We start from the raw sequence: 17,561 nt of genomic DNA, 5'->3' as shown, positions 1-17,561 counted from the left end.
ATATGTTCTTTGATATCTGAAGGTGAATTCTTTCAGTAGGAAAGTGAAAAAGATGGAGGCTGTATATTATGAAAAGAAGCTGTACTATGGATGCAGCTGGCCTGTTAACAATATTACACAAATTAGCTCTGTTGTAACAGGCTGGAATCAGCCTTACAAATATGCTTTGGACAGTTCTCTGACCACCTCTTAAAAGAGTTGCCAATTTTATATGGTTGTTTATGCTCTATTTCTTTAAACGGATATGTGTGCTATCAGAAAAGATTGCTTTACTTCATAATACCAGCTACAGCTCCTGAAGTCACAAACATGATTTCATTTTATTGTACTATTTGTCTTTGTGTTCCTATTTGTTTGCAGAAGGCCTAAAGTCCTGCAGCAGGCAGACTGATTTCATCAGACACAGTGCATGCTGATGGATATGCAAAGCTGACACTCTTTTGGGTTTTAACCACATTATTGAGCCTTCCTAACATCATTCACAGAGTCAGGGAAATCAAGATGATAATAGCTGATATGAAGTTAACATAATTTGTAAGCATGCCATTGTAGGATTGAACTCTATACACTTTCAAGGGAAATCTTAATATTTTTTTTCCCCTCCAACACTTGTGGTAAGGTATTTTTCTTGAGATACCCATTCTGTGCCAAAGTCCCTAATAGAGTGATTTAAGAACCTCTAAACCCAGCACAGACAAGGATTAACCTGATGAGAAAAAATGCATTTTGAGCTATGTTTTCTTTGACTCTTGACCATGCCTGAGAAGATGTAAACTAAAATTATCACCAAGTGTAAATAAGTATCACTCTTAATCTACTTCACTAATAGCTGTCAAGAGACTCCAAGCAGTAGAAACACATGGAAATTAACAGAAATTGTGTTTTGAGTGTTCATAAGATCTTCAGTTTCAGACTACTTTGAACATTTTAATTATAAGCCAGCAATAATACCTGCCAGTTTTATCACAAATACATTAAAAGAAAAAAACCCACCCATAAAAAGAAAAACAACCCACAACACAAATAAAACCAGATAATACAAATAAAGCTAAATAAAAATGACAAAAAAACCCTACCTATTGTACTCACAAAAACTAGTTGATTCTGCTAGAATCATGCTATCTGTCTATGTAATTTATCATTCTTACATGAAATTCACCTGTCACCACCTGCTGGGTCTCCAGTAAGTCTGTACATAAAAGGTAGTAAACGATTTAGCATGTTTTAGTTTGTTTACAGCCAAAGTAATCAGTCAGAAAGATATAAACTGCATTTTAAACAAAAGAGTATTCATTTTAATCCATTATTTGCAGTGCTATTATAATGCAATAAAAGTTTATTTTAAAAATTTGTTTTACAGCCTGTGTGAAAGGTGTAAATGTTTTATTTAGTTGCTTATAATTTAATGTATGTTAATATAAGCCATTAAATATGAAAAGTGAATGGCTGGAAAGCAGGGAGGATGGATGCCTACAAGCTTATAGGCCTTGCCTAAAAGGATAAAATTACTGAAGAGGTAGGGATATTGATGTTTCAATAAGTGCATGTATGCTTAATTTCCAGAAAAAAAAAGTAATTTCCAGATGAAACAGGCAAGGAGAATGAGTGATAAAGCTAGACAAGGGTCAGCAGTTTGTTCAATACATCCACTCGAACAAAGCCAGGTTCAAAGGACACGGCCTTCAAGAACATCAGAAGGATGTTTTTCAGCCTTTTTATTTAATCCATCTCAAGAACAGATTTAGTATATCATTATTATTATTACTATTACTATTATTATTATTATTAAAGTTATCTTGCTTTAATTTGTAATATAAGTTTTAATGGCATTTTGAAGCCTTTATTATCATTAGTTTAATCTTCTGATGTCATATTTGTAAAAGCCTTAGCTATTAAATGTGAAATAAATTTAGAATGTAGGCTGCATATACATTGTGAAAATGCTTGAGAAGATGAAAGTAATAAAAAGGGCACGTGAAGGATAAAAGCTGTTTCATCAGAGTCATGTTAATGCCAGTTGTCAACAGCTGATACCAAGAACAAAATGAAACTATGTGGAGTCTTCAAAGCATGTATGTATTTTGGGCTTTGCTAACTGAGGAGTTGTGTATTGTTGAAATCCACCAGCCAACACCTTCTTTGATAATAATTACTTGTATATGTACAGATACCAACATAATAGTTAAAATTTAGCATGCTATTCACCTTATGTGACTATATTATACAGGGCTTCAAAATGCTTCATCACATTCTTGTAGTGCTATAGACATAAATGAGTTAAATTCATAAAGCATAAAGCAGTGAATTACAACTATCTTGGGGTAACAGTCTGCCCCCACAGAATTCTATACCTGCCAGTATAGTCAGCTGTAGGCAGAATGCAATTGTGTAAATGTAAGCATTTAGTGTTGGAATTTAGACGGGAAGCCTTCAAGTCCAGCTCCAGAAGTATGATAGCCTCCTATAAGACCTGTGTTACATCTGTCAGACCTACAGAAATATCCAGAATAACACTTAAACAGCTCTAGGTGCAGATGTTTAGGGAACTGAATAATGTTCTAGGTGTGTACTTCAAAGTGAACTAAATAATTCATTTGACTGTCTGTTCATCAACTACATAGGGAGCCTAGATACCTTAGAAACCTACATACACCTAAATAATAATTCTTTCACTTTCAGACTTATTCCACCCTCAGATTTGTATGTTTCCTTCTCTGAGTTACTTCCTCATTTTATGCAATTATTTCATAATAAACACTATCTTCTCCCCTCAGAGTAAACCAGGATGTAATTACCAATCAGATGTAGACACCTACATGCCAGATATCTTTACCTGAGCTAATCACTACAGACTCCCTTTACAGTCCCTAAGAAGAAATACTATTGCAAGATTTAGTTAATCTCATCCTTATAGAGACACCTCAGGATAATTCAGTTACTTCTGTATAGGTGTCTAATGACATTAAATGCACTCTGTGATATCCCACCTGAGTTTTATCTCCCTGTTTAGAAAGTAATTTCTAAAGTCCTGGTTTTTTTGCCTGCAAACTCTGTGTGGATGTCAGGGAATCTCAAATGGTACCTGACATCAAAGCTGAAACAACAGAACTGAACTGCTAACAGAAGTAATTTTTGTCATAAAAATGTCTGCTGCTTCCCATTGACTGTGATGGGCTCATAAGATAATTTTCCACTCTTGTCAGTGTCTACATCTTAGGTATCTGAATTTGACATTTAAATGTTAAGTTCATAATCTTTTTCAAGTTCTGGTGATCTCTATAGCCAAAAAGATTTCTTAGTTTCAGGCAATGGACTGTCCAATCTTAAAGAGAGACTGACTTAGGACTTTATACCAAGCTCTCTAACTTACTGAGCAAGTTATGCTTGCTCTTTCTTTAGTACTATCTATAGGAATTTTGCCTGTTTTGGTTGCTATCACAATGGATGTGGCTGTATCAGAAGCAGATGTGACGTTTGATGAGAATAGGTCACTCCTAAGACAGAAAAGTTCCTCTCACACTCAATTTGGATTCTTAGCATTTATTGTTCATATTAACCTTATGCCCTGAGGTTTAGAGGTAACTCTACATTCTCATATGTCGATGCAGGTTTGGAGGAAGAATAAAAATATAATTTCTTAAATGCAGATCTTATTTATCAAGGATCCAGAAGGGCAGAGTTCCCAGAAAAGGAAGGATCTTTCTATTTTCTTCTGTTGAAGTACTATGGGGATATAATTTCACAGAGATCTTCTGCTTAAATTTTCAGCCCACAATTTATTTGCTGATTTTATGATGCCAAGGCAGACATTAAGCAATACACATCTTGTTAAAAATAGCTGAACTTATCTGAGAAATTGGGAGAAAGAGACTGTAAGTGGATGACAGGGGATAATGCTTTCTCTCATGATTATTTCTGAGCCTGAAAGTTCTTTTACTATGAAAAGACTCTCTGGTAAGAAACAGCTAGTTCAAACAGAAACATGCGTGATAAAGTCATGTTAAACTGAAAAGACTGGAAATGAAATAAATAAGTTTGCTGTCCATCTGCCCTACTAAAATGAAATGAAACTGAAATCACTAGAACTTCCTCAGATGGTGAAGATTTACCACTCAGTTGATTCTGTGTAGTGATTTAGAGGAAGACTTACCGGAGAAAACTAAGACTATGCTAACCATTAGCACCAGATTCTGATGAGTTTTAACAGATAGGGATAATAACGATATAATAAAGATGTCTGCTGGAGATTTACATCAGCATATAGACAGTTAAATTCAGAAACTATTGTCAAAGCGTGAAAGTAGGAATTTTATCATTATTTAGGTATATATGCAAGAAGAGATACATATGCATATATGTACATATATATAATACATTATTCAAAATATGTACATAACAGATACTTTTTCTGCCTGTGAATTCACATTGCAAATCACTTTTCTAGTACATTATTTCCTGTTCTGTACACTGATTCTCTTTCAAAAAAATGTGAAATTATTACTATAAAAGTAGTTAGTGAAGCTGAAAATCCTAGCTTAAGCTTCCAGCTAACAGGCTTCAGTAGATGTGCTGAGACCCAAAAATGGCCCTTGTTGCCCAGTGCTTCCTCATAATGGGTTAGATTTGCAGGATTAATACCATTAAGACAGCAACTTAATTCTTTCAGTTGAATCTAACGGAATGAGAAAATAAATATAAAACATTTCATTTTTAAAAACAACAACAAAAATCCCAAAACCAGACACAAGATTCTCTTCATCTGCTCTACTTCCATTCAGAACTGTTTGTGCCCTTTTCAGTTCTTCTTAAGGCTGATGCTACGCTAACAGAAACACAATAGCCAGTTGTTGAATTTTCCTTGCTTTTTTGCTGTGATTTTCTTAAAGAGACTCAGAATAAGATGCAAGCATTTCAAAGGAGCTGAAAACAACATGCCTCACAATGCCTTCCTTTGTACTGCTGAAATTGGTCTTTCTGGTAAGAAAGGCAAGAAGTAGCTTTAGTATTTCTCATTGGTAGCATTCATGAAGAATCTCATCTGACTGTGCCATGGATGTTTTTGTAGAATCTTCAACCAAAACCGCCATGATTAAACAAGTAAGCAAAATGTAAGGATGAAATCAAAACAGTCATAAGGGATTTTGACTGCAGAGGACTTGATTTTTCCATTCTCATTCAAGGTGAATACAACGTTACTTACGAGCAACTTCACTGATTTACTGGGGCTTCTCTCAGGCTTCAGCTTTGCAAGAAGAAAAGTCGTGGAACCAGGCCCAGAATGAACTATGATATCATTGCCATTTCCAGAAATAATTAACCTTCAGAGAACATTGATACAAATAATATTGCTGCCCAAAATATATCCTCTAATCCTTGGAGAACCAGGGATACAAATAAGCCTGTAGTGACCCTTTAAACACCAGTGCATGATAGGTGAAGTCTGCATTAAACATGAGAATAAGACACATCTTACTAGCTCATTTTAGCAGTTCAAGTGTAACAAAGCTTGTCAGACAATTTTGGAATTTGTCAAATATATTCATCTCCTGTTCCACCCACTAGAATCATAGAGTCATAGAATCATTTCGGTTGGAAAAGACCCTAGGATCATTGAGTCCAACCGTTAACGTAACTTGGCCAAGTCCACCATGTCCTGAGGCTCCACAACTACAGGTCTTTTAAATACCTCCAGGGATGGTGACTCAACCCCTTCCCTGGGCAGCCTGTTCCAGTGTTTGACCACCCTTTCAGTGAAGAAACGTTTCTTAATATCCAGCCTAAATTTCTCCTGACATAACTTAAGGCCATTTCCTCTTGTCCTATCACTTGATATCTGGGAGAAGAGACCTATCCTTACCTGTCTACAACCACCATACAGGTAGTTGTAGAGAGCAATAAAGTCCCCCTTGAGCCTTCTCCTTCCCAGACTAAACAACCCCAGTTCCTTCAGCTGCTCCTCATAAGACTTGTGCTCCAGACCCTTCATCAGCTTCATTGCCCTTCTCTGGACACGCTCCAGAACCTCAAAGTCCCTCTTGAAGTGAATGACCCAAAAATTGTAATACAGTATTCGAGATGCAGCCTCACCAATGCCAAGTACACGGGACAATCACTTCCCTAATCCTGCTGGCCATGCTGTTTCTGATACAAGCCAGGATGCTATCGCCCTTTTTGGCCCACGTGGGCACACGGCTGGCTCATGTTCAGCTGGCTGTCAACCAGCACCCCCACGTCCTTTTCCACCAGGCAGCTTTCCAGACACTCTTCCCCAGTCCTGCAGCATTGTGTGGGGTTATTGTGACCCACGTGCAGGACCTGGCATTTAGCCTTGTTGAACCTCTTACAATTGGCCTCAGCCCATTGATCCAGCCTGTCCAGACCCCTCTGTAGAGCCTTCCTATCCTCAAGCACATCAACACTCCAGATCAACTTGGTGTCATCTGCAAATCAGCTAACTAGCATGCAGTTAGGAACAATTCTTCACATGCAATATTGACTGAAAAAAACCAACCCTAATAACAGTAATTTCACTGCAACACTACCTTACTGGCTAGACATCATTACTTCTTTTTGAGCAGATACCATCAGTGGTACCATCTATCATCCTCCAGAAAGCAAAAGGCCTAACTCCTTCTACACACCAGTGATGACTGAATTTCTTGTCATTATACTTTTGTCTATAAAGAAATACCACTAGACCTACCAGTCATAGAACTTGTTGATGACATAAGTGTCAAAAGAAAAAAAAAACCCACAGGAAAATATTTTTTCTCTTAGAGATCACACCTACACTGTTAATTATTATTCCCTTTTGTAGTCTTCCCTTTTCTGAAGACAAACAGTGGACATGCAGAGTTCTTTTACTTTCATAATTTAACAACCTGGAATTTCCATTTGAGGAAAAGATGTTGCAGATTTCAGACATAGACACATTCTTAAACAGAAGTGTTCTGAAAAGCCCTTTGATTCAGTTTACAGAAAATGGAATTTGACATATATTTAGCATAAATACATCACTGAGAATCTAAATGCCATTGTTAGCATAGTACTGGTGTGCTTAACTGTGCTGTATTCCTCACATTTGGTGGGAAGTTACTGGCATCTATACAAAATCACTTTCAGTAATGCAAAACTTTGGGTGCTGCTGCACTTTTTTTCCCCATTCACAGTTTTTTAATCTATAGTTATATGCACAAGGCTTTGTATTATGGCATGCACAACCAAACTCTTCTCTTCTGTTATTGCTATTTTTCTTGGCATAGGAGCAAGCCTGAGATAACGAAAAAACCCCAACAAAATAAAGGATTTTTTTTTTCCCTCACTCCAGTACAATTTTAATATGATTAACTACTGAATAATGAATTACAGTTAGGCTGAAGTTTTAAGCCTTTCTGTACCTGTAAGGTCATTTGAACACAGTGAAACAATAATGCATAAAGTCCAGGTTCATCCTTGTTTATTTTGTCAAGTATTTTTTCTGCATTCTTCCCAGTGTCAGGAATGCTGTCTGGATTGAGACATTTACAGAAAGGGGTAGGAAAGTTCTATAACACAAATAACGTGGATCTTGAAATTACACCTCCTTTCTCTCTCTACCTCTGAGGTGAGCAGCCAAATAGGAGACCTTGTCAGAAGGGGAAATTTACTGAACAGAAGAAACTGCCTGCTGAAACACTTACAGAGAAACTGCCTGCCAGCCTGGGAGCTGTGAGCCTGGGAACTAGGCCTGGGAACCAGAACCATCCCTGAAAAGTGCAGCTGGCATCTTTGAAGTACACCTCGGTACCTAGAAACTGGACACACTGGAACTGCGAAATTAAGGAACTATAATAACTTATCTTTTGAAAAGGTGAAAAATTACTATGTAATAGAGGGTAAAACATCCTGACAAAATAAGAATCTGTACCTGCCATTGGCTGTTCTAACTGCAAGAACAGGAAAGCAGTCTAGAAAAAACAAAAAGCAACAACAAAAAAAAATGGTCTGAAAGAAAGTAAACTTTTGGCTGCCCCAGGTGAAATAGAAATGAACAGCATCTATTGGCTGCTTGAAGTGGTGATGTTCTATGCCCTATTATTTCTCTATGAAATAAAAAGCTCTTAATTTTTATCCAAAATGTAGCCTCTCTCTCTGAGAACTTCCCATGTGGCATGTACTTTTCCTTTCCTAAACAGGCTGAATTCTCAACATGAACTTCTTATGAGATACTGGACCCTTTCAGGGCACACCTGGCTGAATCCGAACTCCCTGACATGGATCATCTTTGAAATGAAACTGTCTGTTATTTTACTTTTACCCCTCTGGGCCCACTTCTGGGATAAGTTAAGTTTGTCTACCTCCTGATAGAGATCCAGCCATGGTTGCGATCTCTACATACATGCAGGCTGGTTAACCCCTCATGTTGTAACATCTTTTAACACAATACTGCTTCTAGTGAAGTAGATTTACATATTGGCTTGTGAACACCCTGCTCATGATGACTGAAGTGGTATGATGATGGAAAACTCATAATGCTGGAAAACCCACCAGACTTTTCACTCTATTCCTTTCATTTCCTTCTGTGCTGGGTCAGAACACTATCTGCCCTTTATTCAGCCACCAGAAGCCAAAACTAAAGAACGGCAGAAACGTTTTTGCTACTGCATTCTTTGACACAGGCTTTTAATGGTATTCTGTGCTTAATATTCACTGCATGTGCTTTATATCTTATTTAGTAGAGCTAAACATTTTGAATTCACAAATAGTACCCTCTACTAGAACAGGAGGCTGTATTTAAACATTGTTTATATTTATTTACATGTTTGCATTAGTGCTCCCAAGATAAAAATAAGTACGTAAGACTAATGAGAAAAATTGCAAAGTCAAGTATACAAATGCCATCATGATTGAGGTTGCAAACTGCTATCACTACACATATTAGAGTTCATCATCAGTCTTAAAAAGATGCTGTGCTACTGTTTTCTTAGAAAAACACGACTTATTACACACCTCTGTGTCTACATGTATCTGTATGTACAGAAATAAATATAATGTTTACAAATCTTACCACTGTGAAAAGAGATGTTGATCAGATAGCAGCATACCTGCAAACTGTATGAACTTCATGCATCAATGATTACTCTTTGCATGCTTCTTCATCTCTCTTGTGAAGACATCTGAGAAATGTGCATACAATCTACATAACAGCCTTCCAATTTATTTTGTCTAAGTGAAGCAAAGTGAAGCCTTCAGCATAACTAATTCTTTTTGTGTGGCATTCTCAGAGATTTCACTTTGTAATCTCCAGTTTAACATGTCTGTCAAAATGTTACATGGCAGAACTGTTCAAGTGTCAGAGAAAACATTAATACCAAGACACACACAAAAAAAACCAACAAAAGAACAAAATAACCCTTACATTTGAAAAACTACATTGGCACCTTGCCTGTGGAAAAAAAAAGTTTCTCTACAGTACTATTGATGATTACTTTGATCAATTCTGTAATATTTTACTGCTGGATTTTAGAAAAAGAATCTTGAAAACTTGATTTTTTTCTGACTGAAATAAAGAATGACAGCCCTTAAAAATAATAATACAGGTACTTTTCTTAGCAAAGTATCAGTTCAGTGACGCATGCATCACTACCAGAATCAAGACTGTAGCATGGGCTTCTAGATGAACAAAAAGCAGAATAAATTTATACTTGAGAGTGCCATTGTCTTTATTTTGCTTTTTTATAAAAGAATGTAACTCCACAGACTGCTTCTCTAAAACCAAGAGATTGCTGTTGTTGAAATTTGTTTTCATTTGTCTTTTTTTGTGGTTAAGATGACCCTTTGTTAATCATAAACTTCTTGATTTCCTGTCACACTGTCCCTGATGTTCTTAAATAGAAACAAAAAACTCTATTTGCTGTGTAGCTGCTGAGAAAATAATGTCAAAGCAACTGTGGGCTTGGGAAGATTTCTGAAGTGTTTCTGAAGCCTAAAACTAACGAGACTGTGGAATGCTACTGCCCTAGAAGGTGTTAGACATAAGTTCTGAACTAAATCTGACTCAATAATAGGGTTTGAATTTCATGGGAAGCTTTCTAAAATTTGGGTTTATTCCAAAAAAAGGCTGAAGTTAAATAGGAAGCAAACAAAGAAACACAGCATTTCTCATGGACTGATCTGCAGCTGTCCCATGAAACTGGCATTCCCAGACCAGCATAGAGTAGATCAAAGGTAAATGACACAGCATTATACAGTCCAGCTGGAAAAGAACTGTAGAGTGTCTGATTTTGCTTCGTAGCATGATCAGACTTAGCTATTTCATGCCTGTCAAATATATTTTTAGGCTGCCTTCAAAGTCCTTCAGTTTTGGAGACTCATAATATCCTTTGGGCAATCTCTTCCAGTTTTCCTAATGTCCAGTCAAAATTTCTGTTGCTTCACTTAAGCCCATTATTTCTTCTCCTATTCACTGTGGACATGGAGAGGAAGGTATCTGTGAGAGAACAAGAAAATCAGATAAAGTACTATTTCGACTAAGTATATTTATTGTTTTTACATTTCTACGACAGTCCTCATTAATCCCCATTAATCTAGATGTTGGTATCCCCTATTTATACAGTGTTGTGATCCCACACACCCCACACACCCCCACAGACTTATTCAGTGAAAAGTAAAAGACATGCTAACTAAAACAAATATTGTATGGGTTTTGGAAAGAGATTGATAAATCTGAATAGCTGTTAGATAGCATAGTGAAACAATTAGGAGCTGTAAAAATCTGAAAATATTTTATGTAGCCATGTTTACATAAAAAAAAAACCCACGAGCTATGTTTTAAAGCTCTTCTTTCTGTTTTTTTCAGAAGTAACTTTAGGGGAATTGGTGTTTACAACTTAGTGAAGACTAAAAAGAACTGAGAAATATTTTCTCTTTTTTTTTTAAATGTGTCTTTATAAATCATGTATTGTAAATAATTGCATACCTAGAATGCAACCATTACTTCTAGCGAAGGTGAATGTATTATCTTTATAGCTTGTGCTGCACATTCTTATAAAATGGAACTCAATTTTACCTTGTGGAGTATTCATAGCGACTCTTGATGCTTTGCGTGAAACAGAGGACATAATTTGGTTCAGAATATCCAAATTTTTCTGCAACACCAAAAAAAAAGAAAAGGAAAACTCTGAACTATTTGTCTAATATTCATAGATTTTTATAAAAGCAATACCTCTGTTTATAAAGTATTTTAATGCAATGAAAATAATAAAATACTGTTTTACTATCATTTAGTAAATGACACATTGACGTACCCAAAATCATCTGATAAGATAGTCATAGAATCATGGAACAGTTTGGGTTGGAAGGGACCTTAAAGATCATATAGTCCAACCCCCCCTGCAATGAGCAGGGACACCTTCAACTAGATCCATCTGCTCAGAGCCCCATCCAACCTCACCTGGAATGTTTCCAGGGATGAGGCATATACTACCTCTCTGGGAAACCTGTTTCAGTGTTTCACCACCTCATCCTAAAGAATTTCTTCTTTATATCTAATATAAATCTACTCTTCTTTAGTTTAAAAGCTCTAGCCATTGTCCTATCACAACAGACCCTGCTAAAAGTTTTGTCCCCATCTTTCTTATAAACCCCCTGTAAATACTGAAAGGCCACAATAAGGTCTCCCTGGAGCCTTCTCTTCTCCAGGCTGAACAACCCAACTCTCTGTTTTTCCTTATAGGAGAGGTGTTCCAGCCCTCTGATCATTTTTGTGGGCCTCCTTTGGACCTGCTCCAGCAGGTCCATGTCTTCTCTGTCCTGAAGACCCCAGAGCTGGATGCAGTACTCCAGGTGGGGTCTCACCAGAGCATAGTAGAGGGGCAGAATCACCTCCCTTGACCTGCTGGCCATGTTTCTTTTGATGCATCCCAGGATATGGCTGGCTTTCTGGGCTGCAACTGCACATATGCCAGCTTTCACCCACCAGTACCCCCAAGTCCTTCTTGGCAGGGCTGCTCTCCATCACTTCAGCCCCTGCCTGTATTGATATGGGGTGATGCTTTGTCCCAGGTGCAGGACCTTGCACTAGGCCTTGCTGAACCTTGTAAGGTTCACATGGGCCCACTTTTTGAGCTTTCCTGGTCCCTCTGTATGGCATCCTGTCCCTCAGGCATGTCAACCTCAACATTCAGATTGGTCATTTGCTGAGGGTGCACCCGATCCCACTGACTATGTCTATTGATTAAGATATTAAACAGTACTGGTCCCAAGACAGACCCCTGAGGGACACCACTCATCACTTATCTCCATCTGCACATTGAGCTGTAGACCACTACCCACTGGGTGTGACCATTCAATCAATTCCTCATCCATCAAACAGTCCCCTCATCTAATCCATATCTTGGCAATTTAGAGAGAAGGATGTTGTGGGAGACCATGTTAAAGGCCTTACCGAAGTCCAGATAGATGCCATCCATAGCTCTTCCCTTTGCCACTGATGTAGTGACTCCATCACAGAAGGTCGCTAGGTTGGGCAGGCAAGATTTAGCCTTTGTGAAGCTGTGCTGGCTGTCTCAAATCACCTCTGTGACCTTCGTGTGCCTTAGCATAGCTTCTAGGAGAATCTGTTCCATGATCTTCACATGTGCAGAGCTGAAGCTGACAGGTCAGTAGTTCCCAGGGTCCTTCTTTCTACCCTTTTTAAAAATGGGTGCAATGTTTCCTTTTTTCCAGGTACCAGGGTCTTCACCTGACTGCCCCGACTTTTCAAGTATCATGGAGAGTGGCTTGGTAGCTACATCAGCCAATTCCCTCAGGACCTGGGACACATCCCATCAGGTCCCATAGACTTATGTATTTTCTAGTTCCTCAGGTGGTCGTGAACCTGATCTTTTCTTACAGTGGGAGGGGCTTGAATCTTCCAGTCCCTGTCTTGTGGTCCATCCACTTGAGAAGTGTGGGAAGAGAGGTTTCCAGCGAAGACTGAGGCAACAAATCTGCTGAGTACCTCAACCTTCTTATCATCCATTGTCAGCAGTTTGCTAGTTGTGTTAATTGCAGGGGGTACACTTTCTTTGACCTTCCTTTTCTGGCTGAAACTGAGTAGTGTCCTTATACTCTTCCCAGGATACCTGTCCCTGCTTCCATTGCCTGTGTGTTTCCTTCTTGCCCTTCAGTTTGACCAACAGGTCTCGACTCATCCATGCTGATCTCTTGCCTTCCTTTCCTGATTCCTTACACCAGGGGATCAAGAGCTCTTGAGCTCTATGAAAAACATCCTTCAAAATCTGCCGTCTCTGTTCTGCTCCCTTGTCCTGGAGGACAGTTTCCCAGGGGGTCCTACTGACTAGCTCCTTGAACATACTTAATTAATCCAAATATTTTCCCTGCAAAATATATTTTACTCAAAATGTATCTTTAAAGTATATTAGTGGCTTCTTTGTCTTTTGTGACATCTAATATCATATTCATATCTACACTGATTTTAATTGCACTGAATACAGAATAGTTTTTAAAAACCCAGGCTCTACATATTTCAGTATCAATACCAACCTTGCTCTTTATAAATTTAATGTACCAACTAATTCCATTAACTTTGGTTTGTTTTACTGGTTCTACTGAACAACCTGTTTTTGTGGGGGTTTGTTTGTTTGTTTGTTTGTCTGGGTTTTTTTCTTTTTTCTTTTTTTAAATTTGATTTCAAGTAGTGTCTCTGTAGATCTTGGAAGAAAACTTCTTGATGAACATTTCTTTAAGATGGTTATTGATTAAACTATTTTTAGTCTTATGTTAATTTTTTTTTCCCAAACCACATAAAATAACTCAACCCAAATTCTTTAAAATTGGTGACAGTAAGATACACGCTTTACTGCTAAAATGACTTGATAGTGCAATGGTTATCAAGTAATATGAAATAATTACAGGATACTTAAACATGCTGCACTCAAAATCCTGCTGAAGGCCAGAACAGTAAGAGCACCTTAAATATAATTAAAGCCAAGAATTCATTGTTAGTATACATGAAATATTAAGAGTCTAATCATTATTAGTCTAGATCTAATTGTTAAATTAAAACGAAAAGAAAGAATGCAGATAAAATCATTGTGCACATGCTTCTTAGATGCAGCTCCTATGCCCAGTGCTGTGCTCATGCTCTTGATGGTCCTCTGGGCTCTAAGGTTGGTGGGTTTTATTCGTGTGTGTGTGTGTGTGTTGGAGGTGAGGGGTTTGACACTGAGTTGTGAGCCTCTAGAGTCCTTTACAGGGAGGACTGTGATGTTCACGTTGATGGGTCTCCCTTCCTCTAAGGGTCCAGTTGGAGCCATTTTGACATGTTTATGCTTCTACAGCCTTGCTCTTTCTTCTTTGGTTTGTAGCTCGATGTTATGTCCAAATTAACTACATATGGCTCCCTTTACATATGTCAGATATTTTTTTTTCCTGTTACCCCTAAAACCAATGTTGCCCAGGTCCAGGTCTTTAACCCACCATGGGAGAATTTCTCACAGTTGTGGTACCTCCAGTGCCAAGAGCCCATCTCTTATCACTCCTGTGCCTGAGCTCCTCTACACCACATCCTGTGTCCCCTGTGTCCCCACTTCTTCAGGTCTCTCCTGTCCTACCATACCTGTGTTTCTCTACACAATGCCACTGTATTAGGGCTGTATATATCTCATTCTATACAGAGTAACTACTTATTACAACCATGGTTGTACTGTTTTAAAAATAAAGTAAATCAGCTGTAGGCACCTGATCAATTAAGAAAATTCCTGTCACAGCTAAACCAAGCAAACCAAACCTGCAGGCAGGTCAACAGAAGTTCAGACAGAGCAGGTCTGTCAAGCGTCAGCCCTGAGGCCTTGCAGACTCAGTACAAAGCTCGGCCTGTTACCAGCAATGGCAATGCTCTATTACAGTGTTACATCACTGCAAACTGTCCTAATCAAATACTCTTTTTTTTTTTTAATAGGAAGTCATGAAGCAGATGTGCCATGGAGGAATTTAGGGTTGAGGTGGCCACAAGGACAGAACCACAACACTCAATTGCATAAGGTCTTAGACTGGCTATTAGGAAAAATTTCTTCACTAAGAAGGTTGTCACGCGTTGGAACAAGCTGTCCAGAGAAGTGAATGAGTCACCACCCCTGGAGGTATTTAAAAGATGTATAGATGTGGCACTTAGGGACACGGTTTAGTGGTGGACACAGTAGTGTTACGTTAACTGTTCAACTCGATGATCTTAAAGGTTCTTTCCAACCTAATTGATTCTATGATTTAAAATTTGTTTATGAATGAACATAGGTATAGCGGGTTGATTATGATTTCTATTCCAAGGTCTCTGTCCTACAAAACATACACTTTCTGCACAGAATACAAACTCTCATACAACACTGTATTTACTACTACCTTTTGGTCTCCCACTTCAAACATGTTATAAGAATGTAGATATCTTGAGAATTAATTTGTACTTCTTTTTGTTATTTCCTGTACATAGCTGCATACTACCAAGGGTTTTGGTAAGCCTCTCCAAAATGATTTTTTGTGCCTCGTTTGTTTTCCCAGTGGAGAGTTCTGAGCTGGGCAGTGGTTCTCAATGTCTTATTTACCTGAGCAGTGTTTTTGGGTGCCTCTCACCCCATAACAATATTTTTATAAAAAAGGCAGACAGCACTGAAATTTTTTTAATAATTTCAGTCCAGGTCCATATATGTGCATATACATGCATGTTTTTCCTATAGTTCTTTCACAAATTACTTAAGGAAGCTTAGTAGATTCAGGGTAACCATCACTCATTCACTTTACATCTGAAAAATCAATCGCTCCCTCAGAAAGTGATGGTTTATCCTTGCTGCTCAGTGAAAGCATTTTTTCTCATTCAAGGATATCAAAACAAGTAGGTTTTACCTGCAGAAGTCCTGCTGTGAAGCCTAATATCTCTACAGCAAATGAAAACTCATAATCATCCTTTTCTGAATATTAGCATTGCAGGCTAGAATTTACAACCTATATCCATTCAAATAACTTAGCAACTGTGCCACATAGATAAGAGAAATGCATTTACCAAATGGTCTCAAAAAAAGCCAAGATCTAGTATCAAGGCAAAAAAGTACATTTAAAGATTCACTGATAAGATCAAATCAGCCATAAGGGACAGAATTTGGCTGAAAAGAAGGTGTTTCATCAGTCCATCAAAATGTAAGAACTATTGTCAAAAGCGTCTGGATACTAAAAGTTCTCAAGAAATAAATGTAAAAATCCTTTTTCTTAAATATCTGTTCTTCAGACTAGAAGAATGATTTGGAATGTATCATCAGCCTTTAAAGACTAAATTTTACTGATGATCAATTTTTTCTTCTCTGTTGCAAATACTTTTGTTGTAAATTGACCCTCTTCAAGTTTTGAAAATGTTGACTGTTTACTTAATTACTCAAAGAGGTTTAAAGATTAATTATATCCCTGTTTCTCTTTACTTACATATATTCCAAAACAGAAGGCAGAACATAACTTTGTCCATCTTTATAGATGGATATAATATAGATATTTACTTTTTAAAAGGGAGACTTTTTTTCAGCTGAACAGTTGTTATGGAATCACAGCTGCTGTGAATGAAGAAAATAACTTGTTTCCTAAGTCTTGCAACAATGAAAAAAGGGCAAAACTTAAATTTCTAAATAAAATACATCAAGTATAATTGCAATGGTAAAAGATCAAGGTTGTGAGATGCCTGAAGCTGGAATATTCTACAAAACAGAAAAGTACTGTAATAAAAAAAAAGAAAAGCCAGCCCGGCTGGATAACATTGAAAATTTACACAGAAGGGAGATATGAATTAAATAATAGAGAGAGAATTCAGAAAAGGTAATCTCAGTGGATTTATTCAGAAAGTGTTTGGAGACTTGCTTCATCAACAAAAGGCAGAGGAAATCATAATTGACAGGCATTGTACCTTCCCTCCAGTTCTGACAGCAGGCCAATGTACGTTACATTGAGGTGCTGTTATGATGCCAAATGCAGGTCATTTTGAAAAAGAGGGGAACTGAGTATAAGACATTTTCAAGGTCATATAATATAATACATAAAGAAATCTCTACCCTGATCTTCAAAATGGGCAAGGTACCAAATGTAATAAAAGCAGGGTTCGAAGAAGCAGGCTGACAAACACCATGAATTTTACTTGGAGATACTGATTTTTAAAAATAAAAGCATAGCAAGAAGAGCGGAGAAAATCATCCAGAAGTGATGATTTTTAAAAATAAAAGCATAGCAAGAAGAGCAGAGAAAATCATCCAGAAGTGGGGCAGGCATGGGGTGAGAGTGAGAGGCTGGTAGGGGTGGAAGCAGCTAAAAGAACCACTTGTGACTGCTGTGCATCTGGAAGACTGAATGTTTGTAATAAAAAGACTCTCTGCCATTTCCCCCAGTTCTCTTCACGCACTGAGTTAGCAGTGTTTCTTTGTAACAGAGGTTTGTGTTTCTCTTTATGTTCAGAAACATGAACATATTATAATTTTTAAAATATGCATGTTTTATCATCCACATAAGATGTCCAGTGGATCTGATATTTCTAAATTTTTAATGTCAGATATTTC

At 37.6% G+C, this 17,561-nt stretch overlaps 1 long non-coding RNA gene across 1 annotated transcript; it reads right to left on the bottom strand.

The window, feature by feature from the left end:
* Positions 1–7,478: 7,478 nt before the first annotated feature.
* LOC129784377 (uncharacterized) lies at positions 7,479–17,561 on the bottom strand. Its single transcript, XR_008747041.1, has 3 exons — positions 12,425–17,561; positions 11,048–11,126; positions 7,479–10,468 (listed from the first exon to the last, which is right to left on the bottom strand). It is a non-coding gene; the product is annotated as an uncharacterized LOC129784377 (long non-coding RNA).

Source organism: Falco peregrinus, chromosome 4, assembly GCF_023634155.1.
Source record: "Falco peregrinus isolate bFalPer1 chromosome 4, bFalPer1.pri, whole genome shotgun sequence".
NCBI classification, from domain to species: domain Eukaryota; kingdom Metazoa; phylum Chordata; class Aves; order Falconiformes; family Falconidae; genus Falco; species Falco peregrinus.
The sequence above is the reverse complement of the archived record's forward strand: the minus strand, read 5'-3'. Positions and strand labels throughout refer to the sequence as shown.